This window comes from Camelus ferus, chromosome 3, assembly GCF_009834535.1.
Source record: "Camelus ferus isolate YT-003-E chromosome 3, BCGSAC_Cfer_1.0, whole genome shotgun sequence".
NCBI classification, from domain to species: Eukaryota; Metazoa; Chordata; class Mammalia; order Artiodactyla; family Camelidae; genus Camelus; species Camelus ferus.
In genome coordinates this window covers 35,084,481-35,111,348 of record NC_045698.1, presented here as the reverse complement: position 1 = coordinate 35,111,348, position 26,868 = coordinate 35,084,481, and the positions used below count along the sequence as shown (strand labels likewise).

The 26,868-nt window shown below is 40.1% G+C and overlaps 1 long non-coding RNA gene across 1 annotated transcript in view; it reads left to right on the top strand.

Annotated features, from left to right (window-relative positions):
• The window catches only part of LOC116661012, a 134,742-nt gene that overhangs the window by 85,802 nt on the left and 22,072 nt on the right, over positions 1-26,868 (top strand). Inside the window, exon 13 of the long non-coding RNA XR_004316780.1 lies at positions 651-938. This is a non-coding gene — a long non-coding RNA (uncharacterized LOC116661012). The remainder of the gene's footprint in view (positions 1-650; positions 939-26,868) is intronic.

Sequence of the window (26,868 nt, the reverse complement as noted above, 5' to 3'; positions counted from 1 at the left end):
CCTGTGGGGTCTCACTGTCAAAGCAGACTGAATCCTCACTGTTCAGTGCAACCAAGAGAGGAGGCCCCTCTGGAATCAGAAGGCCATTGGGAGAACACCTAGTAGGGACAGTGAAGGATGGATGGGTGGGAGGAACACGGCTGAGAGGTAAGGCTGACTTGAGGCTCACCACCAGGGCTGTGTATTTTGTCTGAGTGGGTCTCAAGGAGGGGAGCAGGGAGGTCTTGAGAGAAGGACCTTTGACACTACAGGGACCGTGGGGGAGAGAGGGGACAGTCGTGGGTTCAGTTTGGCATTCGGTGCCCAGCCCAGGAAAACAAAGCCTGAAATCCATGGAGAGAGCAGCAGTCGGCCCATTTCTGACCCAATAAGGACCGAAGGCATGGCTTTCCATTTAGCATCTGGAAGCTCTGGCAGCCTGAGACTCAGGCCCTGGGCAGGGCAGCAGGGTCCAAGAGGTGACACATGACAAATGGGCACAAGGTGGCCCAGCTGACACAGGCTGACTTGTGAACAAGTGAGACACTGCCTATGCTTCCCTAGGAAGGTGTGGAGGAGGGGTTCTTTAGAGGGATGAAGTCTTCCCCTCGGGAACGGGGAATGAGCCAATGAATACTGGGTATAAATGCTAACAAAACCTGCTTCCATAGGCTGCTGGTACCGAAGTGCCGTATGAGAAAGGAGCGGCTTTGTTTCAGCGGTTCTGGCACGTTAGCATGAGGAGGAAGGCCTGATGGGAAAGAAATACGTACCGGTAACTCAAGGCTTTTTCTGGTGGAGCGTGAGCTGAGCAAGACCTGCGGAAAATCCCCTTAACTGGGCTGCTCCAAAGGCGCCAGACTTCCCAGGACTCTCTTAACAGAAGCTCCTCGGGAACTTCAGATATCCTGGCTCGAGCTGCCAGGCACGGAGCGTCCACTAACACTGAAGAGCGAAAGGTAAGGAACCCCATCGCTTGCTTCCCTGTGACTGCCGTAAACAAAAGTTCGTTTTCCTAAAACTTTGCTGCCAGTTTCTACCAAGCGCCCGGAAAATAGAGCTGACCTCCAAATGAAAAGTTTACCACAGCGCCATTTTTTTCTTCTTCTTTTTTTTTTTTTTTTTTTTTTTTTTTTTTTGTAAATCATGTCTTGCTTTGTGGTTTCCCATTTCTATTACACGGAGTTGGAGCTCTGAGAAAGAATGAAGTCTCAGGGCTACAGAGCATTTCATATTAATAGTAGCAGTTAACTTGTGAGTGCTTCCTGTGCTAGCCGTATACAAAACTCTTTGCAGATTTCTTATTTAATCTTCACAACAACCCTGTGATACAAGTGCTGTGACCAAGCGCATTGTCCAGGTGAGAAGACTGAGGCACAGGGAATTTAAATAACTTGCTTGTGGGTCGGGAGCTGGGATGTGAAGGGTGGAGCCTTAGAGTCCCAGCTCTTAACCATCGGGCTACACGGTCGGCTCTCCAAGCTCCCAACCACCTTGTGTGAGATTAGAGGACTGTGCCTGGAAGGTCTACGATCATGGGGAAAATTCCAGACAGTTGGCATGTGCAAATCATGGAAATTTTTGGAAATAAGGGAGAAGTAGAAGTTTAAAATGCACACACAAAACCACTTTTAATCTAGGAAAGGCTGGTTTGCAGTCTTTGAGAAAAGCCCTCGTCACACGCCTCTGTGGTGGCAGTTCCTGAACTAGCAGACGGCCCAGAGGAAGAAAAGCCCACCAGAGCAGATGCCTCGAGAACATATTACTTCCATTCTCAATATATTTAAATGTCACTTCCCTTGGTTTTGCCTTAAACAAAATGTATTTACACCTTAGAGTCTGGCACACGATATCAACTACTAAGAGTCATTAAAATCAGTGTAATATAAAACCAGTGATCAATGTAAACAACTCTTGACTCATATAGTACATCTGAAACTAATGTCCTAGGTAAATTATACCTCAAGTAAAACTGGTCATTTATTGTGACCAGTTAAGTGAGGGAAACCACCAAAAAAATGTGAAAATCCTGAAGACTGATATGGCCAGAAGTAGGAAGTGTGGTGAACAAAGTCTAAACTGAGTTTAAACCACTTTTTCTGCAATTCTCCTTTTTTGAATTTGACATAAAATAGTAAAAGGAATAAGAAATTAATAATAGATGTTTTGTGTGCATAAAAATCTAAATCATTATTATTAGCAGTAAAAGATACCTTCAGGGCAACAATATTGTTTTCTCAGAATTAAGTGCAAATTTGGAAATACTCCCTTCTTCCTACCATAGCAGCAGAGAAAAAGGAGAGTGACTTTCTGTCAGAAATGCTATAGCATATTTCTGAAAGAGAACCTTAACTTCCTCTGCTTTGGTTCTTTGATCTGAACTCCATTTCCCCTGTAACCATCCTCCATCTTCCCTCTGCCTTATGCACCGTCCTCCTGCCAAAAGGGAGCGATGAATTGGTAAAGATTAAAAGACTGCATTCTTCTTTCCATCTCATTCAAATTAACTAGTGAGCCAAGGAACTGTACAGTAAGTGATTTATAAAGAAAGAACTAGATCGAATTTAATAAAGAATCAGTTTATGACTTAAAAAATGAGAGATATTAATAGCACACTTAACCATAAATCTGAATCAGAATATTAATACCCAGCAAATACAGACAGGATCTGGATCAGTGAGAAAAGCCATAAAGTTTGTCTGATTATATTAATTTATGATACAGTTCTTCTTAAGTTTACTTTCTTAGAAGTATAGAGAATCTCAGATGGAATTTTAAAAGGCTATCCTGGAGGTTAGACTCTTAGCCAAGCTAAAAAATCTCTCCTGCAGATTTCACTGGCAGCACCTATAAATATGAGCAAATTCTTCCGTTCTTCAGGTCTCCCCAAAACCCCAAACTTCCTGGCCTGCCCAGAAGTGACCTTTCTTACTCTCTTGTAGGGCTAGACCCTGTAAGCTGGGTGCCAGACCAGTTTTGGGGGGAGGGCTATTTTAATTCCTTAAAATTATCTGGTCATATCTGATTAAATGATCATCTCTCCCAAATGCGACATTCTAGGCAAGGCCTTGATTGCATAATTAATTTTTCCAGTATGGTCTGGTAAAAGGAGGACAGGTCCTTGTTGAACCTTTGCAAATAACTCTATTGCTGTGAAAAGTAAGAATGCTCTATTTTCTGAATTCAAGCAGTAGGGGGTGGGAAGTTCAGTGAAAAAAATCATTTAAAAATGTTTTATTTCATTTTATAAAACAAAGTCTACTAAATTGTTATGAGATACAGCTAGCTTAAGAAGAAAGCTTTTATATGCAGAAAGTACAGTATTAAAACAGTTATTAATGATATTCTAAACATATAACTACAGTCATGCCTCAGAAGTTCATGCATCCCAGGTAAATAATTCTTATTCTCTTGTATCTTGAGTTAGCAGTTTTACAAAGCCATTGGCTTCTCAACTGAAGAGTTCTGGAAATGCCAACCCAGTCTTCACTATTAGACTAAAACTTGTTTAAGCAATGCCAACAGAAGCCTATACCCAAAAGTCTATTCTTTGAAGTGTCATTAACTTAAAGTACCTGGGACAGTTCTTTCCTTTGGGGTTCTGAGACAGTCATTGTTTGAAGACAAGCTAATCTGTAGCTGATGGCAGAACCTTCAAGAAGGCATTAAAGAAAAACACAACCTTTTCGTAGTCGATAAAGACTACCAATAGCTGTGGTAAATGTATTACTGATGGTTTTCAAAGTGAACCATCTGATGAGCATTTATAACAAGAACATTGCAACTGATGAGTAAATTGGTTGTTTCTGTGGCATGTAAAAAAAAAGATGATAAAGTCCTTTCAAAAACATTTTAGATAAAATGTCTATAAGGATAATATTAGCCAATTTTCAAAGTCAGTGCCTGTTTCATCTGATTCACAAAAATGGATGAACATCATTTTTCATATTATAATCTTGAGATATAATGTACATAATATAGCAAGGACATACCAAGCATTTTCTAACTCTACTGAGACTATATCCAAAGTATCAAGTAAAGAGAGTCAGCAAGTCTGGAGTAAGTCCTAGACATCTGTATCTCAATAAAACTTCTTAGGTAAGTCTGATATGCATCCCCAATTAAAACCCACTGGCCAAGAAGATACTAATTTTAAGTTGAAGAAGTAAGGTTGTGGCCAAGTTTTAAATAATAAATGAAATTATGACTGTTAACCTTATAGTGCTGTCAACTAACATTATCAGGCAAGGAACCACTACAATTCTGATAAATACAGGAAAACTCAATAGAACTATTTCATATTATTTCAGTGTTTTCCCTAAGGTACAAACATATTAATGAAAATGAGGGCACTGACATATCTCCAGAGACTTGCCATGAAGTACAACATTTCTAAAGAATTATATTTCAAAAATAAAAAAAGTATATATTGGTAACATTGTACCTATTCAAATTTAACAGATTTAACCTACAGTTAAAAAGAAAAGCATAATCCTTTCACTTTAGAAGATGAAGGAATAATAAAATTTAAAAACCCATTACTCTGAAATTTCTCATTATCTGTTTAACAATAAAAACAAAATAATCCAATGTATGTTTTGTTAAATATGTTGGAAAATGTATACAAACTTTCAACACATAAAGTGAGCTCTTGCATTAGAGACAGATGTGGAATTGCCACTAGAGGGAGCCATAGACAGATTGCAGAACGAACCCCCAGAACCTCTTTCTTGATAGGGAGTATAACTTACTTTCTTGATAGGGATTATGACTGCATTTGCCTTTTAAAATCTTAAACTATTAGTAACAAAGGTGAGAACGTACATCTCTTTGAGACTTGGTAAATATACGCTCTCACATCGCGTTGCCACGCTAGCTTCATGGTTATCATATAGGGGATTCCTGCCCTGGGTGGAAGTGCTGAAGGTCGGGAGGGAAGGCTACTCTTGTCCATTGTTAAACCAGACCCTTCACTTTAGGCTCATTTACTTCATTAGCTTTTCAAATATGTTATTATACAACATGAAATTAAAGAATAAACACAGAAGTGTACTCCTCCCAAAGTTTAATAAGGAGATACAGATATTTGCTTCAGATATTTTCAAGAAACCAAAAACAGTACAGGTAGAGCGAAGCCCTTTTGAACCTTCTCCTGATTCCATTTGCTTCCCTGCCTCCTGGTATTTAACAATTCCAGAATAAACCACTCCTCTGAAACTGATATGTGTCCATCCCACCCTATATTTAATACTGGTATTACATATAAGGAAGTATGATTTATGTTCTATTGTGGTGTTCCAAGGGGCCTTCTTTCCCTCCACTTTTGTTCTTTTCTTTATTCCTGCTACTGGGTTAGAAAGTATGTTTTTCCCTATCGTTTCAGTGTTGTATTTTCAGCCCAGTAAACATGCTGCATTTGAGGACCTTAGAATCTTAGATCATATCCTCCCAACTCCAATTCTTTATGTCATCGATCATATTGTTCTTTACTTTAACCATCATTGCCAATCATCCATTAATATTTGATCCCATATTTCTGAGCATTGGTAGTGGGAAGAGCATGTCTGTATTAATTCAGATTATCATGCTGCTGGGAGTTCCCCAAAAACCTTCTAATTGGTGTTCCTTCCATTCAGTTAATCTCCATTATCAGATTAAAATTTTTATTGAGGTATAATTGATTTATAATCTATTAGTTTGAGGTGTACAGTGTAGTGATTCTATTTTTTTATTGCTATGCTCCATTTAAAGTTACTACAAAATATGGCTATATTCCTTGTGCTGTACAATATATCCTTGAAGCTTATTTACATAGTAGTTTGTACCCCTTAATGCCCTACCCCTATGTTGCCCCTCTCTGCACCCATCTCCCCGCTGGTAACCACTAGTTCTCTATATCTGAGTCTGCGTCTTTCTTGTTATATTCACTAATGTGTTGTATTTTTTAGGTTCCACTTATAAGTGATAACATACAATATTTGTCCTTCTCTGTATAACATTTTATTTAGCATAATACCCTCCAGGTCCATCCATGTTGCTGCAAATGGCAAAATTATATTGTTTTTTATGGCTGAGTAGTATTCCATTATGTATATATACCATATCTTCTTTATCTATTTAGCTGTTGATGTATTCTTAGGTTACTTTTATATCTTGGGTATTGTAAATAATGCTCCTATGAATTTTGGGGTGCATGTATCTTTCCAAATAAGTGTTCTCATTTTCCTCTGATATACACCCAGAAGTGGAATTGCTGGGTCATATGGTAGTTTTATTTTTAGTTTTGTTTTTTTTTTTGGAAACCTCCATATTGTTTTCCACAGTGGCTGCACCGATTTACATTCCTACCAACAGTGTGCAACGGTTCCCTTTTCCTCACACCCTCGCCAGCATTTGTTACTTGTGGTCTTATTGATGATAGCCATTCTTGCAGGTGTTAGGTGGTATCTTGTGGTTTTGATTTACATTTTTCTAATAACTGGCAATGGTGAGCATCTTTTTATGTACCTAGTGGCTCTCTGTATGTCTTCTTTGGAAAAATGTCTCTTCAGGTCTTCTGCCCATGGTTTAATTAGGGTGTTGTGCTTTTGATATTGAGCTGTATGGGTTATTTATATGTTTTGGATATTAACCCCCTATGATTGTATCATTTGCAGATATTTTCTCCCATCAGTAGGATGTCTGTTCATTTTGTTGATGGTTTCCTTTGCTGTGCAGAAAGAAGCTTTTAAGTTTAATTAGGTCTATTTTATTTTTCCTTTTGCTTCCTTTGCCTTGGGAGACAGATCCAAAAAGTGTTGCTGTGATTTATGTCAAAGTGTGTTCTGCCTATATTTTTTTCTAGGAATTTTATGGTTTCTGGTCGTACATTTAGGTCTTTAAAATCCATTTTGAGTTTATTTTTGTATATGGTATAAGAAAATGTTGTAATTGCATTCTTTTACATGTAGCTGTCTGGTTTTCCCAAGACCACTTATTGAAGAGACTGTCTTTTCTCCACTGTATGTTCTCGCCTCCTCTGTTGTATATTAATTGACTGTAAATATGAGAGTTTATTTCTGGGCTCACTATTCTGTTCCATTGACTCGTGTCTGTTTTTGTGCCAGTACCATGCTATTTTGATTACTATAGCTTTGTAATATAGTCTGAAGTCAGGAAGCATCATACGTGCATCTCTGTTTTTCTTTCTCAAGATTGTTTTGGCTTCCATACAAATTTTAAAATTACTCTATTTCTGTGAAACATGGCTTTGGTAATTTGATAGGGATTGCATCAAATCTGTAGATTACCTTGGGTAGTCTGGTCATGTTAACAGTATTCTGCCAGTTCATGAACATGATATATCTTTCCTTTTGTTTGTGTTGTCTTTAGTTTCTTTCATCAGTGTCTTATACTTTTCCAAGTACAGGTCTTTTATCTGCTTAATTACATTTATTTTTAGGTATTTTTTTAAATGCATTTGTAAATGGGATTGTTTCCTTAATTTCTCTTTCTGATAGTTCATTGTTAGTGTATAGAAATGCAACAGATTTCTGTATATTAATTTTGTATCCAGCTACTTTACCAAATTCATTGGTGAGCTCTAGTAGCTTTTTGGCAGTATCGTGAGGATTTTCTATGTATAGGATTGTGTCACCTGCAAACAGTGACGGTATTACTTCTTTTCCAATTTGGATTTGTTTTATTTGTTTTTCTTCTCTGATTATGGTGGCTAGGACCTCAGAAACTCTGTTGAATAAAAGTGGCAAGAAGGGGCATCCTTGTCTTGTTCCTGATCTTAGGGGAAATTCTTTTCACCATTGAGTATGATGTTAGCTGTGGTTTATCATATATGGCCTTATATGTTGAGGTATGTTCCTATCTTCCCTCTACAGCCATCTTCTGGAAAATTTTTATCATAAATAGATGTTGAATTTTCTCAAGTTTTTTCTGCATCTCTTGAAATGATCATATAATTTTTTATTCTTCAATTTGTTAATATGGTATACCACATCGATTTGTGGATATTGAACCATCCTTGCTTCTCTGCAATAAATCCCAATCATATCATGGTGTATGATCCTTTTAAATGTACTGTTGGATTTGGTATGCTAATGTTTTGTTGAGGATTTTTGCATCTATGTTTATCAGTGATATTGGCCTATAATTTTCTTTCTTTTTTTTTTTTTTTTTGTCATATCTTTGTCTGGTTTTGATATGAGGGTGGTTCTGGCCTTGTTGAATTAGTTTGGAAGCATCCCTTCCTCTGCAATTTTTTGGAATATTTTGAGAAGGATTGGTGTTAACTCATCCCTAAACATTTGCTGGAATTCACCAGTGAAGCCATCTGGTCCTGGACTTTTGTTTCTTGGGAATTATTATTATTATTATTATTATTATTATTATTATTATTATTATTATTATTATTATTATTATATTCAATTTCATTACTGGTAATTGGTCTGTTCATATTTTCTGTGTCTTCCTATTTCAGTCTTGGGAGATTGTATACTTTAGGAATTTTTCCATTTCTTCTGGGTTGTCCATTTTATTGGCATAAAATTGTTTGTTCATAGTAACCTCTTACGATCCTTTGTATTTCTGTGGTGTTAGAACTTCTCCTTATTCACTTCTGATTTTATTAATGTGGGCCCTTTCTCTCTTTTTCTTGATGAGTCTGGCTAAAGGTTTATCCAGTTATCTTTTCAAAGAACCAGTTTTTAATTTCATTGATCTTTTTTTCCCCTCTTTGGTCTCTATTTCCTTTACTCCTACTGTGATCTTTATGGTTTCTTTCCTTCTACTATTTTTGGGGTTGTTGTTGTTGTTGTCGTCATCCTCCTCCTCATCCTCCTCCTTGTGTAAGGTTAGATTGTTTGAGATTTTTCTTGTTACTTGATGTAGGCTTGTATTGCTGTTTACTTCCCTGACAGAACTGACTTGTGGCATCCCATAGATTTTTGATTGTTGTATTTTCATTTTCCTTTGACTTCAGGTATTTTTTTTATTTCTTCAGTGATCCATCAGTTGTTTAGTAGCATATTATTTAGCCTCCACCAGTTTGTAGTTTTGGCAGTTTTTTCCTTGTAGTTGGTTTCTAGTCTTATAGCGTTGTGGTTGGAAAAGCTGCTTGATGTGATTTCAACTTTCTTAAGTTTACTGAGACTTGTTTTGTGGCCTAGCATGTGATCTGCCCTGAAGAATGTTCCATGTGCCCTTGAAAAGAATGTGTATTCTGCTCCCTTTGGTTGGAATGTTCTTTCGTTCTTTCTCTTTCTTTCTCCTTCCTTCCTTTCTTTCTTTCTTTCCTTCCTTCCTTCCTTCTTTCCTTCTTTCTTTCCTTCTTTCCTTCCTTTCTTCCTTTCTATTCATTTGGTCTTATGTATCATTTAAGGCCAGTGTTTCCTTATTGGTATTCCATCTGGATGACCTGTTCATTGATGTAAGTGGGGTATTAAAGTCCCTTACTATTATTGTGTTACTGTCAGTTTCTCCCTTTGTGTTTGTTAATACTGGCTTTATGTATGTAGGTGTTCCTATGTTGGGTGTATATATATTTACAATCATTATATCTTTTTCTTGAATTGATCCCTTGATCATTATATAATGTTCTTCTTTGTCTCTTTTTACAGTGTTTGTTTTAAAGTCTATTTTGTCTGATATAAATATCAGTGCTGCCTTGGCTTTCTTTTGTTTTCTATTTGCATGGAATACCTTTAAGTCTTTGAAGTCAGTAATTCTAAAAAGCCACTCTGCTCAGTGCCTTTGGCCTGCTGGTATGTTGTCTGGGTCCTGACAAGGCAGGCTGTAGGGCTGTGGTGGTCTTGGGGACAGTGTCAACCTGCTGAAGGGTCTAGGAGATCCTGGGGCTGGTGTCCATGTAGCAGTGGTTGAAGCCAAGTCCTGGGCTGTGCCAGCTCACTGGCAGTGCCAGGACCTAGAGTCCGGCTGGGAGGCCAAGGCATCCCAAAGCTGATATTAGTGGGACCAGTTAATCACACAGCCTACTGTGTCTTGAAGCTTATGTCAGCCCACTGGTGAGTGGGGCTAGATATGGGGGTGACTGGCTGGGGGCCCAAGGTGTTTTAGAGCTGGTATTGGCCTACTGCTGGGTGGGGCCAGGGCCCAGTGGATCCCAGGGCTGGTGCTGGCCTGCTGGTGGTGGGCTGGGTCCTGCCATGGCAGGCTGTGGGCTGCAGTGGTTCTGGGGCTGGTGTCCACCTGCTGGTGGGTGTGGTTGGGGCTTAGGTCCTAGGGCTGGTGCCTGTCCACTGGTTGGTAGAGCTGGGTCCTAGGGTCTCTAGTTGCAGGGCCCTGGCAGTCCTGGGTCTATGGCCTGCACACTGGTGTGTAGGCTGAGTCCTGGGCCCTCTGGTGGCCATAGCCATGCCCAGGGATGGCCGTGGGCTAAGGGGGTCTTAAAGCAGCCTGTCTGCTGGTGGGTGGGGCTGTGTCCCTGCTTGGCTGGTTGCTTGGGCTAAGGTATCCCAGTGCTGGTGCCTACAGGTTGGTGGGTGGGGGTGGGGCTGGATCCTGAGGCTAATAAGTTAGAGGTAGGATTGAAAATGGCACCTGCCAGCACCAGTGTCCATGTGGCAGAATGAGCTCCCCAAAGTGGCTGCTGCCAATGTGTATGTCCCCAGGGTGAGCTCTGGTTGTCTCCTGCCTCTTCAGGAAACTCCAGGATCAGCAGGCGGGTCTGACCCAGGGTCCTTTCAAATTACTGCTTCTGTCCTGGGTCCCAGAGTGTGTGAGATTTTGTGTGCATCCTTTAAGAGTGGAGTCTCCATTTCATACATCCCTCTGGGAATCTCGAAATTACTTTTAAGAAAGTCCTCCTGGCCTTCAAAGTCAAATGTAGGGGCACATCTTCCTGGTGATTCCTGGGCTGGGGAGCCTGATGTGGAGCTCAGGCCACTACTCCTTGGGGAGAATCTCTGTAATTATAATTATTCTCCCCTTCATGTGTTTCCCACCTAGGGGCATGGGTCTTGATTATACTATGAATTTGCCCCTCCTACCTGTCTCATTGTGGTTCTTTCTTTATATCTTTAGTTGTGGAAGATCTTTTCTGGTAGATTCCAGTTTTTCTCATCAACAGTTGCTCTGTAAAGTGTTGTAGTTTTGGTGTGCCCATGAGAGAAAGTGAGCTCAGGGTCTTCCCACTCTGCCGTCTTGGCCGAACTCCTCTACAGTGTATATCATTATCAGGTTAATTTTTGCAAAGCACTGCTATCTTTCACTGTATCTGTGAGCACTATGTTACTTTCTAGCTCAGGTGCCCATGGATAATGTTTGAAACCATATAGTATGTTCCATCATATTTTTTCTAACTTCTCTCACTGTTTCCAGACATCACATGTTCCCCTAATCTAGGTCACGACCCTTCCTCACTGGCCCACAATAGCTTCTGTGTTCATTTCTGCATCTGTGCTTTTCACTATATCTATAAGCAAATTTTCTCTTCTTTTCCTCTATCCAAATCAGATTGTTCCTCCTAAATCCACTTAAGGACCCATTTGTCATATGCCAACTACTCCATTTCTATCTTCATCTCTTGCCTCATCTCTTAAGACTCTAAAAGTCTATCACACAAGTTAACATTGATCATACGCTCTCTTAAGCCCTCTGTATTCCTTAAAGGAGCATTTCCTCTTGATTGGAAGGTAGGATTGGTTGTTTACTTGTTCAGTTAACTGGCAGATGCAATAGTAGTTATTGATTTGAATTCAGCTTCAAAACACGTTAGCAGTTAAATGCAAAGCGTTCATACCCCATGTAGAGAGACTTCGCTAGACTAGTCTCATTCACACCAGACTGAACTCACTGAGACTCTGCCATTTAGTCAAGTTTTATCCTTTATCCTTTCTGCCCCTGAAGCCCTGTCCTTTATCTTCCCCTCTCCTTTATGGAGGTCATTTTTTGACGCTTCAGTCAGGTATGTCTAACTCATTTCAAACTGCGATAACAATACTGTAAACTGCGTGGCTCAGACAACAAACATGTATTTCTCACTGTTCTGGAGGCTGAGAGGTCCAAGATCAAGGTGCTGGTGGATTATGTGTCTGCTGAGAGTCCTCCTCCTGCTTTGCACATGGTTGCCTTCTTGCTGTGTCCTCATGTGGTCCAGAGAGACCCTCTCTCTCCTGTCTCTTCTTGCAGGAACACTGATCCCATCATGAGGACTCTGCCCCATGACCTAATTGCCTTCAAAGGCCCCACTTCTAAATACCGTCACATTGGGGGTTAGGGCTTCAATGGTGAATCTGGGGGGACATACACATTTAATTCTTAGTAAGGCTCTACCACCTGGTTCGACTTCTATTCTGACTTCTTCTAGTTTCTCAATCTTGTCACCTCTTATAGCATTTCTTCTGAGTGATAGAACCAAATCATATCACATTTTAGAGGAGAGCACAAGCACACAGTAGGTGTTCAAGGATGAATAAGACAAAACCTTGCTATCAAGGAACTTGTCTTGCAGGAGAGACAAAGTAGAACAATGTGGTAAGTTTATTTATAATAGAAGTGTGGATAGGGTAGCCAGGAAGTATGATTATCACTAAGAAAGGGATGTGTGGGTCAGAATTCAATTTTTTGGCATCTACCGTGTGCCAGATGCTGAGTTTAGGAAAAGGAGGAAAGGACTGTTTTTCTTCAGGCATGACACACTTAGAGTCTGAGTGCACAAAGCTGGTAGCAATAAAGAAGAAAATCCTATAAGCTTGTTTGCATATTTGCTTCAAGTATTTATTCTATTATCTACCTATCGTGTTGAGCCATTTCAAAATACATGAATCATCATGACGTTTCATCCCTTAATACTTCAACATGCATTTCCAAAAAAAAAAAAAAAAAAAGAACCAAAACAAAACAAGCAAAACTAAGGAAAATAGGACTTAAAATAAAAAATAAAATAAAATTTAAAAATAAATCAAAATTTAAAAAATAAAGAATTAAAATAAATAAAAATAAAAGTTTTAATTCTTAAAAAAAAATTTAAAACTAAGGACATTCTCTTATATAACCACAATACCATTGTCATCTAACAGTTAACAAGAATTCTCTAATCTACTCTGCTAGCCAGTTGTGCTTTAATGACCCTTTGCTCCCATGCTGTGGATGCATTATTCACCTTCTCTGCTGGGCTCTGAACCCCAAGAGGCTGTCTTGGACAGGCTGCCATAGCCAGGCTCCCAAATGGGTTCTGCCAATGGGAAGTACCCACAGGCACCAGAGGCCAACAGAAGCACCAGTAAGAGATGAGTGTGAGGCGATAGGCTGGAATACTTCTTGGCTCCCTCACCACCAGGTTGCTGGTCTGGCATTGGCTGCATCTATCACTGTATCTCCTGTGAAGCAGCACTTGCTTCCACAGCTCCAGCCATGACTGGACACTCATAACTGGCCCCACACCTGCTCGTTTGTGTCTAAGAGTGGCTGGAAGTGGCTTCTGTATTAATTCCTGGGTACCTCAGCATCCTTTGTTGATTCTTTTAGCCCTGACCACATCTCTCAATAGTCCTGTCATTAAATGCCTTATGAGTAAGTTATTTTGAATTTGTTGTCTGTTTCCTGCAAGGATCGTGCCTGACATTTCAAGAATCCATTTTCAAATGTTCACCATTGGTTCAAAGTGTTTTTAAAGATTTTTTTTAACCCAAACCAGTCAAGGATCCTGCACTGAACTCAATTCTGCTTCTTTAGTCTCTTAATCTAGCAACTCCTTTTTTTTTTTTTTTTTTTTTTTTTCTTTTGCCATTGACTTTTTTTAGAGACCAGACCAGTTGTCTTACAAAAGTCACACATTCTGAATGTATCCAGCTGAGGAAACAGTTGGATACATTCAGAATGTATTCCTATGTGTATACTGTTTCCTTCCTTTCCTGTTCTTCTCTGCTTTGTATTCCTTTAACTTGAATCTAATAAAGCCTTTAGATCCAACTTCCATTTAAACATTATTGGTAAGAATACAGGTGATAATGTATAATTCGTAAGGCATTATCTCAGGAGCCACATGGCATCATTAATTGTGTGACAATTGGGTAGTAAGTCCAATTACCAAGTGATAATAACCATATTTGTCTATTGTAAAAGGTACTTCCCCCCATTTGCTATTAGCAAGTAAGCTGTGTGTGGTGGGGGTGATACTTTTGTACCAGGTGGATACCTCGTTCTCTGTTAACTCAACCATTCTGCTAACAGTTTTAGTATTCATTATTGATTCTTGCCTGCATCAATGATTTCATTCTGTCTTGCAAACTTACTACTTTCTATTCCAATCATCACTTCTGCATTTATTAGCTAGTATTCTTCTATAAATAAGAGCTTTGCTTTAAGGACAGGGATTATTTCTTTTTCCCGACTACAGTTGCTATAATAAAAGGAGAATAAAACCTAAAGTTTTTTTTTTTTTGCCTTCAATTACTTACCTAAAATCAGATCATCAATATACTATTACTAGTATAAACACTGTACTGTGTTTCATTAATGAGGTCTCAGAATTCTTTACAATTAAGTTTGAACTGGTGATCAGGGAGACTGAATGCTAAACCTTCTGACACAATATGTTCAATTCCACCTGCCTTTTTACTTTCAGTAATTGCTGCAGAGGTTCCTGGCTAGCCCTGGTCATTCATACAGTTCTAGCATTAATAGAGACGGACTTCGTGGAGTACGAACCATGGGAACAAAAACCATTATCAGTAGCTGGCAATTACACCACAATTAGATTGCACATCTCATAGGAGCACTCAAGATGCATTCAAAAGGGCTATTATCTCTTTTCTAGGTTAGCTGTTAGTTTCACAAACCTTTGATCACAAGATCTTTGCTCTGTTGTTACATTGCTTTCACTATGTGTGTACTGAGATAAGCCATTTTGCTCCTCTAAGTGCTTTTGTCTGGAAGAAATAATGGATTTTTAAAAGCTAGGCAGTGGGCCTCTAGGTCCTGTTTGGATTTCTATCAGTGATCATTTGGGGTCTGGCCATTTGCTATCTGAAGGCACCTTCGGCTGTCTCCGTCACCCTGTGTGTGCTGTCACAGGTACTTGCTGCAGGTAGCGGCAACTGTTTACCAAGCTTCCCTTCAGGAGTACCCACTGCTATTCATCTGTATGGCCCTGGGTTTTTCTCTGCAGCCCCCACCTCTTAGTAGCTGTTCCTCAATCACAAACACCGAAGCAGAGGGAGAGAACCGTCTGAAAAAAACGAAAAAACTGACGTGGCTATCATCAATTAATAAAGTCCTCCTTCAATAAGACTAACAATAATTAGTTGAAATTTCTAACATCCTGTGGTCATCACAAATGAAGCCTCATTCAGTAGTTGACGAAATCTTTATCGCCACTGAGAAAACATAAATGATCCACATGTACCAAAAGCATTTAGGGATGTACTAACAAAACTGTGATATGGTCTGTCTGGTCATTGGCTTCTTTGCTCTCAGATCTTTGTCTCCTCCTCAAGCCCCACCCCCCACCCCATGCCAAGTCTGCTCCAGGTTACAGGGGCTGCCTCTACAAACACCAATTCCCAATGTATTCATTTTCTATTGCTGTATGACAAATTACCACAAACTTAGTGGTTTAAGATAACACCCAGTAATTATCTCCTAGTTCTGGAGTTTAGAGCTTGGATGAGTTCGACTGGCTCTCTGCTCACAAGACCCACATCACAATGGCCGCTGGGCTCTTCCCTGAAGGTTCTGGGGAAGGATCCACCTCCCAGCTCCTTCAGGTTCCTGGTCCAGTTCTGTTCCTTGCAGCTAGAGGACTCAGGTCCCTTTTCCTTCCTGGCTGTCAGTGGGCGGCTAGACCTTACTCAGTCATTGACTGCTGGCCACCTGAGAATAGGAAGAATAGCAGGGCTCAGGGTAGAGGTGGACGCTAACCCCTGACTGTTAGAGAATACTCCTGGGCTCCTTTCTTACGGGAGGATCTAAGCCAGGGGTTGACAAACTGCAGCCTGAGGGCCAAATCTGGCCTGCCACCTTTTTCAGTACAGCCCTGCAAGCTAAAAATGGTTTTTCCTTTTTTAATGGTTACATTTTAAATGGTCATGTAAGTAACTACATAACATCTTGATTGTTTTGTGGTTTAGCCCATAAAGGCTAAAATGTTTACTACCTGGCCCTGTACAGAAAGAAATCATGGGACCCAAATTCTATGCAGAATGTCATTGTCTGCTCAAGCCTGGCAGGTCAGAGGAGAGGGCTTGGAGGAGGGGAGCTCTGATACATGGGGAAGGAAGGAGACAAAAGGTACCTCAAGTAGAAAAGAACCAAATCCTGGGATCATGATAGCAGGGAAGGCCTAAAAAGACTGTGAATCTCCCTAGAACAGAATCTAATTTTTTAAGTCTGCTAATTTATTGTAAGAAAATAAATTAGCAAAGCTTCTGTTTTAATTTGCATATCATTTGGTTACTAATAAAGTTGGACTTGGATTATTTTCATATGTTAATTTGAAGAATTGCAAATGACTGCCACAAATAAAATGAACAGATTTCTGCACAAAGGACAAAACGAAAATAGTTAATATCTATAAAGCTTAAAATAATCTATAAAATGGAAAATATAATAACGTTCCAACCCAAAAATGAGCAAATGTTTACTCTTTTAAATATGTTAATATTTAAAAATAGAAAAGAAAATTTGAAGCATATCTTGAGTCCAAAATTCCATAGCTGGGTGTTTGGAAAAATACTTAGGGTAGTTTCTTAGTACTTGCTGCCAGTACACTTCCCTATTAATTTGGCTAAACTGAATAATTATATTCTTAAGACTCACGTTATTAGAGGAGCAGAAAATTTTTTTTCATAGGGAAAAATGGAGTCAAGACTACTGAGTTTAGATTTGCAATAAGGATATTATCTCTTGAAGAAACTGCATGTTTTATCAATATTACTGCATAGTTAGAAAACCTGTCTGATTGCATCCCACTATTGTTCAAGAGTATTATCCCCTTTAATGACGAGAATATGATATTTAGATACTCTTCGTCACTAAAAGAAGCCCCTTTAGAGAAATAGTTGATTTCAAGCCCACCTCAGGACATTGACAAAAGGAGTCAGACATCTTTCTGTGCCAGAAGGCTAGGAAACAAACTCTAAAGAGGTCATGAGTTCACAAACACTACATTGAAAAGGCTCCTGCTGCAAAGTTGGAAAAATTTGAGCCAGCAAGAATGACATTAGAGCTTAAATTATCAATATATAAGAATTCAGTAGTTTACAATAATATTCATGGAAAGACTCACGAATCACCCTCTGAGTCTGCTAGAGGGTGATTTTTACTCTCAAAATTGATAGAAGAATCAAGATTTTGCTTTTCTTCAGTGAGCCATGTTTCAGCTTATCTAAGGGTTGATGAGGTCAGGTCTTCACAAACAGAATTCTAGCTAATAAATAGAGAGGACTGATAGACTTAGAAAAGTTCTATTTTTCAATCTCAGTGAAACAATGGATTAGGAAGTGATCAATGATAAATCATTAAGTTCTAAGTTGGTGGGGACTTTATAATGGAGGAATCTGGTTGCCAATAGTAACATCACTAAAATTAGGCCTCCACATTGAGCTCAAGATATGAGGCACCAGGAACCATAAAGCTCCACTTACAAGGTATTCTTACCAATAAAGCTGAACCTGAACCTAGATCAAGTTTCAAGGTCTAACAACCAGTTTAGTGGCAATAAATACGGAGAATGAGGAGCTGCTTAAACGTCATGAGAAAGCAATCGACCAAATTCACAATGTGCAATATTCTGTAATATAAAGGACTGATTTCTCCAGCAAATGAATTGTATTAAAAATGGGCAGAAGGTATAGAATAAAAGATGTAGTCAATAAACAACCAAATGCAATGTACAGATCTTGTTTGGATCCTAATTTGAACAAGCCAACTATAAACAGCAGTTGAGGCTATCAGAAATTTTTAACATGGGATGGATATTGGGTGAAATGAAGAAACCACTGTTAGTTTTGTTAGATCTGATCAAGACATGGTGATTGTATGAGGAAAAAACAGTCCTTAGTCAGAAATGCTCCAGCCAGTGTAAATTTCCCTCAAGGCCAATGAGGCCTCTTTAGAAACCAGAAGAAATCACATGGGCTTCGAAACAGGATTTTTCAACCCGAAACAGCACTTGTGTTCTTTGACACCACATACCTCCTAAGTGACCAGCAATTTGGGGAATAAAGAATGTTATGCAGAGGGTTGGGAGTATAGCTCAGTGGTAAGGTGCATACTTAGCATGAACAAAGTCCTGGGTTCAATCCCTAGCACCTCCATTTAAAAGAAAAATCTAAAAGGCTGCTGCTATTGGAAAAAAAAAAAGCATGTGATGCAGAAGTTACGTTGGTGAATTTTGCCAACATGTCGACATTAATGAAATGCCAACATTTCTTACATTAAGGGAGAAAGTCTTAGAAGTCTAGCGGAAAAAAAAAAATCTGTCTGTCTACACAATGAAGACCTTCAATAAAGTAGTGGGTTTTGAAACCACTATCCAGCTAGTAAGTTTCCTATTACATTAAACTATCTGATGAAGCAGTGAGTGCAGATGAAGATGCTTTGAAGATGCATCCCTCTGTATTAAACCCCTGCATCAGATCACTAGTGTTGATCCAGGTGTTCTCTGCTGGTGGTGAATGCCCCAAACTCCTGCATCCCTAGGAAGAAGCCTGTGCCCCAGGATGTAAGGCTGTAAAGGACCCACTGTGATGTTAGCTGCAAATGCTGGTAGAGATTCAGATGTGCTTGTATTTCTGCTTGTATCGCTATTGGGTATTTTAGTTTCTAATTATAACGTTTTCTAGCACCAGCTCCATTTCTCCCATGAGCCCTATTATTTTTGGTTCACTGTTTTGACAACTGTGAGGTTTTTTTGGGAATGCATATGCGTTACAGCAAAAATAACTGTTCAGGCATACCTCATCTTATTGTTCTTCACAGAGATTGTGGGTTTTTTTGTTTTGTTTTGTTTTGTTTTGTTTTGTTTTTTATGAATTGAAGGTTTGTGGTCATCCTGCATTGGGCAAGTGTATCAGCACCATTTTTCCAACAGCATTTGTTCACTTGGTGTCACTTTTTGGTAGTTCTCACAATATTTCAAACTTTTTCATTATTATTGTATTTGTTATGTCGTTCTGCTATTAGTGATCTTTGATGTTACTATTTTTAATTTGGGGGAGGGGGTCACCATGAATCCCACCCATGTAAGACAGAACTTAGCCAATCAGTGTTGTGTGTGTTCTGACTGCTTCACCAACCAGCCATTCCCCTCTGTCTCTCTCCCTCTTCTTGGGCCTCCTTATACCCTGAGACACAATGATATTGAAATTAGGCCAATTAATAACCCTACAATGGCCTCTAAGTGTTCAAGTGAAAGAAGAGGTGCTTTAAATCAAAATCTAGAAATGATAAAGTTTAGTGAGGAAGGCAGGTTGAAAGTGGAGATAGGCTGAAAACTAGGCTTCTTGTGCCAAACAGTTAGCCAAGTTGTGGATGCAAAGGAAAAGTTCTTGAAGGAAATTAAAAGGGCTTCCCAGTGAACACGTGAGTGATAAGAGAGCAAAAAAGCTTTAGTGCTAATATGGAGAACGTTTTAGTGGCCTAGGTAGGAGATCAGACCAGCTACAACATTCCCTTTAGCCAGAGCAAGGCTCTAACTTTCTTCAATTCTATGAAGTCTGAGAGAGGTAAGGACACTGTAGAAGAAAAGTTTAAAGCTAGCAGAGGTTGGTTTATGAGGTTTAAGGAAGGAATCATATCTGTAACAGAATAGTCAAAGTGAAGCAGCAAGTACGGATGTAGAAGCTGCAGCAAGTTATCCAGAAGATCTAGCTAAAATCATTAATGAAGATGCTACACTGAACAACAGACTGTCAGTGTAGATGAAGGACCCTTATTTTGGAAGAAGATGCTATAGCCAGAGAGGAGAAGTCATGTCTAGCTTCAAAGTTTCAAAAGACAGGCTGACTCTTTTCTTAGGGGCTAATGCCACTGGTGACTTTAAGTTGAAGCCAGTGCTCATTTACCATTCCAAAAATTCCATTTAAAAATTAGGCTGAGTCTATTCTGGCTGTGCTCTATAAATGGAACGACAAAGCCTGGATGACACACATCTGTTTACATCATGGTTTACTGAATATTTTAAGCCCACTGTTGAGATCTGCTCAGAAAAAAAGATTCCTTTTGAAATAGGACTCATCGTTGACAATGTACCTTGTTACCCAAGAGCTCTGATGTAGATGTACAATGACATTAATGTTGTTTTCATGCCTGTTAACACAGCTTTAAATCAAAATCTGCAGTACAGAGATCAAGGAGTCATTTTGACTTTCAAGTCTTACTATTTAAGAAATAGATTTTGTCAGGCGATAACTGCCATAGGCAGTGATGCCTCTGATGGGTCTGGGCAAAGTCAACAGAAAACCTTCTGGAAAGGATTCACCATTCTAGGTGCCATTAAGAACATTTGTGATTTATGGGAAGACATCAAAATATTAACACTAATAGGAGTATTTGAAAAAAGTTGATTCCAGCCCTCATGGGTGACTTTGAGGGGCTCAAGACTTGATAAAGGAAGTTCCTGCAGATGTGGTGGAAACAGCAAGACAAGAAAATGAGAAACAGAGCCTGCAGATGTGATCGAATTGCTGCAGTCTCACAATAAAACTAACAGATGAGGAGCTGCTTCTTATGAATGAGCAAGGAAAGTGGGATTTTTGAGATAGACTCTACTCCTGGTGAAGATTGTTGAAAGGACTACAAAGAATTTAAAATATTACAGAAACTTAGTCGATAAACCAGCAACCAGGTCGGAGAGATTGACTCCAATTTTGAAAGAAGTTCTGCTGAGGGTAAAATGCTGTCAAATAGCATTGCATGTTACAGAGAAATCACATATGAAAGGAAGAGTCAATGTGGAAAACTTCACTGCTGTCTTATTTTAAGAAATTGCCACAGCCACCCCAGCCTTCTGCAACTACCATGGTGATCAGTCAGCAGCCGTCAATGTAGAGGCAAGACCCTCCACCAGCATGAAAGGTGACAGCTCACTGAAGGCTCAGCTGATGGTTAGCATTTTTCAGCAATAAAGTATTTTTAAATTAAGGTATGTACTTTTTAAAGGAAATAATGCTATTATATACATAATAAAGAATAGTGCAGTATAAACATAATTTTTATATGCACTGGGAAACCAAAGAATTCACAGTGACTCACTTTATTACAGTACTCACTTTATCGCAGTGGTCTGGAACCAAACCTGCAGCATTTCCAAGGTACGCCTGCATACCAGAGTTGAAGTTTTGACCGCATACTAGAATCTTGATGTTGAACTGAACTGCCTGGTTTTTCGATTTCACAAAGGAGAGTACTGTCAGCTCCAAGGATGTTAAGGTTATGTGTGAAAAGCACCTAACATGTCATCTAGCACGTGGAGGCCCTGAATACACAGTGGCTGTTATTATCCAGGTGCAGCCTTTGATTTTGTACCTACCAACTCTCAGCCAGGCAGCTCAGAAGTAACCAGGCCAACCAGACTGCAGAGATCCTGACACAAACGTCCAGTTATTTATCCTGCGGCCTCTTCTCCAGTTCTGCCAGACCACAGAAACACAAGCAGCCTTTCATTGTTCTTGCCTCTGGTCTGCAGGTTAAACCCAAAATGGAGCCACGCCCTGAACCATTGTCCTGACTGTTACAGACAAACTGAGCTACGTTCAGAAAACACCAAGTTCCTGTTTCTTGCAATGGTAACTTGGCTTGGCATCTGATATGTTGAAAAGCAGTCCTGGGAGCTGACCAGTGACTTTTCCAGGCACCCCATTGCCAGCCTGTGCTAAACCAGGCAGGACCTGACATATCTCCTCAGAGGAACTCCAACTTCAGAGTCCAGTGACCGGGGCCTCAGTATCCATCCCAGCACCCCGGTTCCCTCCTCATTGCTTCTAGATGCAAAAGCTTGATTGAAGGGAACCCTGGAGGAAATCCTTTCCACAAAAAAAAAAAAAAATTCTTCTGCCAGAGGAAACATGTACAAAAGGAAGCTGGTCAGAAACTCTAAAAGCCCTTTGTCTCTATACAATATGGCAGTCCCATGTACATTGGGTCAGACTTGAGGTGAGTTTAAAAACACAGTGCTGAACTGAGGTAGAGCTCTGGCTCTCTCCTTAGGGCAGTCCTCCTAAGACTCAAGAGCAAACTGCTGGGAACAAGGGCCTGGGGCTTTGCCTGTGAGATTTCTCAGATTCATTCCCTGTCTCTCCCTGCTAAGAGCCTAGGAAAGGACCAACCTGCTTAATGATGCATCCTTTCCTGCTCATCCTCCCCCTACCCAGGGCATCCCCCAGACGGCATCCAGCACCAGATCTCATGGAGGGTCCATTTTGGGATGGTGGTGGAGTCCGGGAAGAGAAAAGGAGAAAAAGAGAAGTGAGTGAAGAAAGTAGAAGAAGGAAAATAAAAGGAAGAAGGCTCAAGTGCCAAGAAACAACAAAGAACTTAGTCACGTCCTAGAGTGTCACATATTGACATTTCCATCATATATTTCCTCATATAAAAAATACCTGAAAATATTCAGGAAAACATTGCAGCGGGCTGGAGATGGGGTAGGGGAAATGGGTGAAGGTGGTCAAAAGGTACAAATTTCCAGTTATAAATAAGTCTGGGGATATAATGTACAGCATGATGACTCTAGTTAACAATGCTGTATTGTATATTTGAAAGTTACTAAGAGGAAAGAATTGCAGGACTATATCCTGAAAGGATTCACAGTCTTGTGAAAGTTTAGCCCTTAGGGGCTTTTGTTTCCCATGAATATGGACGAATTATGAGAGTGGAAAGTTTTGGACCAACAGAGATCTTTAAGGTATTTAGATTTTTATCAATCTGCCTCACTCTGTCCTTGTTTTACTAAATACAGTTGATCATCTAGACATTTAATGTAGTATCAGCAAATGAAGTGACATTCTGTGCAGTTGGTGGTGTCCGTGTAGAAGGAATGCTACCTACAAAAGCTTTCTTTCCAGACCGTGGTACATTCCCATGGACTGCACTAACAGAACAGACAAAATTCCAATTGTTTCTCATAAAGTGCTTCCAGACTTGTATCCCCAGAGAGAGTCTTGCTTTCAAGAAGTCTGAGGACAAGCTCTTACATGTTCTGGAAGGGCGGGCTTAAAAACATAGGAGCAGCTTGTGTTCCAAAAAGAAGAAAAACAGATGTCCAGTCAATTAGACAAATTCGTTCTAGGCAGAAAAAAATCTGAAAGGCAAATGATCAATTATGATCATTGTGTATACACATTACAGAAGGAACGTGTGAATACTAGAGTCAGATCATTTAAAAATTCATTGGTTTTCACGGCCATTCTTTACAAAAGTGGCTAAATACAGTATCCAGATTCACACAAGAGCTTAGAAAAATAGGTAAAACATGAGCAAATAGGAGTGACACTTCCTATCCTGAATGTCTAGAGCCCATTTGGTGGTTTTAAAGATACCTTCATTAAAACTAAACCTTAAAAGAATAGGATTCCCATCAACTTACCAGGCTCTTTCAGTAAACTAAAGGGCATGAGGTTATTGCTTAGAATTTTGGATATATTCTAAGAATATTCATATTGCTAAAATTAAAGCCGACCCAACTTAAACATTTCATAAAAAACTCAACTGGTATTGTTTCTAAATTAAATCCAAGAAAATCCTCAAGTTGATTTTGTCTATTTAGAATTGTCTAAAATAAAGGGAAAGTGTTAGCAATCTCTAGTAAGAATAACTGTGAGATTCAAGTTTTCACTTCTATCAAAAGGATTATACTAAAGGGAGAGGAGCAGCCTTCTCCCTCTTTGCTATTTCATGCATGAAGGACTTGCTCTGAAAACACAGACATCAACTATCTCTCCAAGCAAATGTAAAAATTCCTCTCTTTGGAGACTTTATGGTATTTAAGTACACCAAATGCATTGGAGGTGTGTATCAATTACCTATTGCTACATTAAAAATGACCCCCACATTTGAGAACTGAAAACAACATTTATTGTCTCACAGTTTCTAGGGTCAGGAATCCAGGAGTGGCTTAGTTGGATAGTTCTGACTCATGGGATTATATAGTCAAGCTGTCACCTGGATCTGAAGACTTCTGAAGGCTTGAAGTTGGAGAATCTGCTGAAGCTTATTCACATGGTTGTTGACAAGCCTCAGTCCCTTATTCCTTGGAATTCTCCCCAGGGCTGTTCATTACTTGGTGGCTGGCTTCCCTCAGAGATGAAACCTGGCACAATGTTGGGGGGGGGCGCTCTGCAAGGGTATGAATACCAAGAGAAGACCCCTTTGGATGCTGGCTACCACAGTCTGCCATCTGTCTCCCCACACCTACCCTGTCGCCCCGCATATAAAATACACTCATCCCATCCCAAGACCTCAAAAGTTCTTGTCCCATTATAGCATGAACTCAAAGTCCAGAATCATGTCATCTAAATCAGGTCCAGGTTCATGGGAGGCTCCTCAGATCGAGTTCCTGTGTACAGTTCCTTGAGTATAGTTTCTCTTCATCCAAAAACCTGTGAATTAGATATTTCACCTGCCCACATCGTATGTTTCAACATACAATGGTGGAATGGGCATAGGATAAAAACCACAGGTATTATTTTTCAGAAAGGGAGGTTTAAATGGGAGGCACACAGGCGTTCCCATATCATCTCTGAGATCCAGCCAGGCAAGTGTTGGAAGTTCCATAGGACTCAGTCCTATTCCTACCTAGGAATTACTCTCTATGGTTCTGAGTTGTACTTTCTGAACCATCCTTTCTTTTTCATGAAAGTTGGTACATGTATGCTGCTGAGTAATTTTCCAAACCTGCTGTAGAATGGTGGTGGGGGAGCCTCTTCATTTTATATTCTTTCTGTTCCTTTGAGTTCTAGTTGGCAATGTTTCTGCTGATACAATTCTTTAAAAACTTTGGTGAATCTCCTGGAAACTTTATCAGATCCATTCCATTGGACAAAAGTCACACCCACAAATCTCTTTGTGATAATATCTTTCTCCATCTTGTGATTCAGCTGAGAAGCAGTGTTCCTAAGCTACTCAGATGCCTTATTGTTTGAGAGGATTTTAGGGTGAGTCTCACCCTAAAAAAACCTTAGAGGGCCTTTTATGTGACTAAATTTGTACTCTGAGGTGCCACTTTGGATCTTTCTGATGTCATAACAAAGGATTTTATGGTCACACCCTTCCACTTCACCTTTAGACCATAATGATGTCCTGGATTTAACCTTTGCTCTGAAGCCCCTTCTTAATTTGAGCATCGTTTGCCACTGGTGGAGGCTGGCAATTTCGCAACTAGTAAATCCTGGCTCCTTTTGCTGAATGGTTCTTCCTTTAGCTTTTCTTTGCCCTCTTGCATTTTATTATAAGAAGCTGGAAGAAACCAGAAGGACCTTCAGCATTCTGGCTGGAAATCTCCTGAATTCAATCGCCCAGTTCAGTAGATACATTTTCTGTCTTCCACATTACTGAAGACAAAAAGGTTGCTGAATTTTCTGCCACTATGTAATAAGGATTTACTGTCCTCCAGTTTTCAGTAAGATTTTCCTTACTTTCTTTTGAACCCCAGCCAGCAGTCTGCTCAAAATTCTACCAACAGTCTGTTCAAGGCAATTTAGGCTTTCATTCTTTAACGTCTTTCCAGCTCCTGTCCACTGCCTGGTTCCTAAGCCACTGCTAAAGTTTAGGTATTTGTTATGGTAGCACGCTGCTTCCAGGTACCTAAATCTATATACTTACCTATTACAATAGGACAAATTACTTCTAAAAACTAGCAGCTTAAAGCAACACATATTTATTGCCCAACCTGATTTCTGAGGACCAGGAAGCCAGGAGCAGCTTAGCTGAGTTGTTGGGACTCAGGGTCTCTCGTGAGGTTGCAGTCGAGGTGTCAGCTGGGGGTTCCATCTTCTGAAGGCTTCAGTGGGGCTAAAGGTCCCATGCCAGGCTCACTCCCTTGGCTCGTTGTCATGTGGGCCTCTCTAGCGGACTCCTCATCACATGACAGCTGGCTGCCCCCAGAGTCAGTGATCTATGAGAGAGAGGAGAGGCCACAGTGCCTTTTATAACACAGTACTGGGCATGACATATCGTCACTCCTGCCGTGTTGTGTTGGGCACACAGACTGCCTTGAACGGTGTGGGAGGGTGTGAATACCTGAAGTTGGGATCGTTGGGGGTAATTTTGGAGGCAAACTATCACAGGGTATAATTAGAAAAGGCACTCCTTTTTTTTCTTCCTTCCCAGAACCAATTGAAAGGGAGCTGCTATGCAAGAATTAAGCAGAGGTCAGAATGTTAACCTTGTCATTGATAGAAGCTGAATTAGAGGAGGTGGCTTAGATATGCGGCCACACTGAGCTTCAGTCAAACCTCAGAATTAGACTGACTCACCCAATCACAGAAAGAAAACACAACATCTTGCCTTGCCCAGATCAGTTTATCACATAATCAGCAAAACAAAACACATCTTTTCTGTGGTTTAAGGAACTCAAAGAGAGCAAAAGAAATACACACTCAGGCTGAGGAAAAGAAAGTGGACAGAGTAGAAAAGGTACAGCAGGGTTCTTGTAAGGATGGCTCTTCCTCACGGACAGGAGGACGAGGAATGGAGGCACCTACCAGGGGTTTCTCTGAGGGGCTCAGCTCACCAGGGCGCAGGGAACAGCTTCAGGAGTCGCTTGTGCAAAACCCGCCCTGCCTCTTCTTCATCAGCTCAGAGCAGGTCTAACACAATGGAGTTCTCATACTCGCATTCAGATTGCTAGACTGACCCCTGGAGAATTTGCATTTCTTTACAAGTTCCCAGATGATGCTGTTGCGGCCGACCTGACAAGCTTTGCGAACCACTGGTCAAACG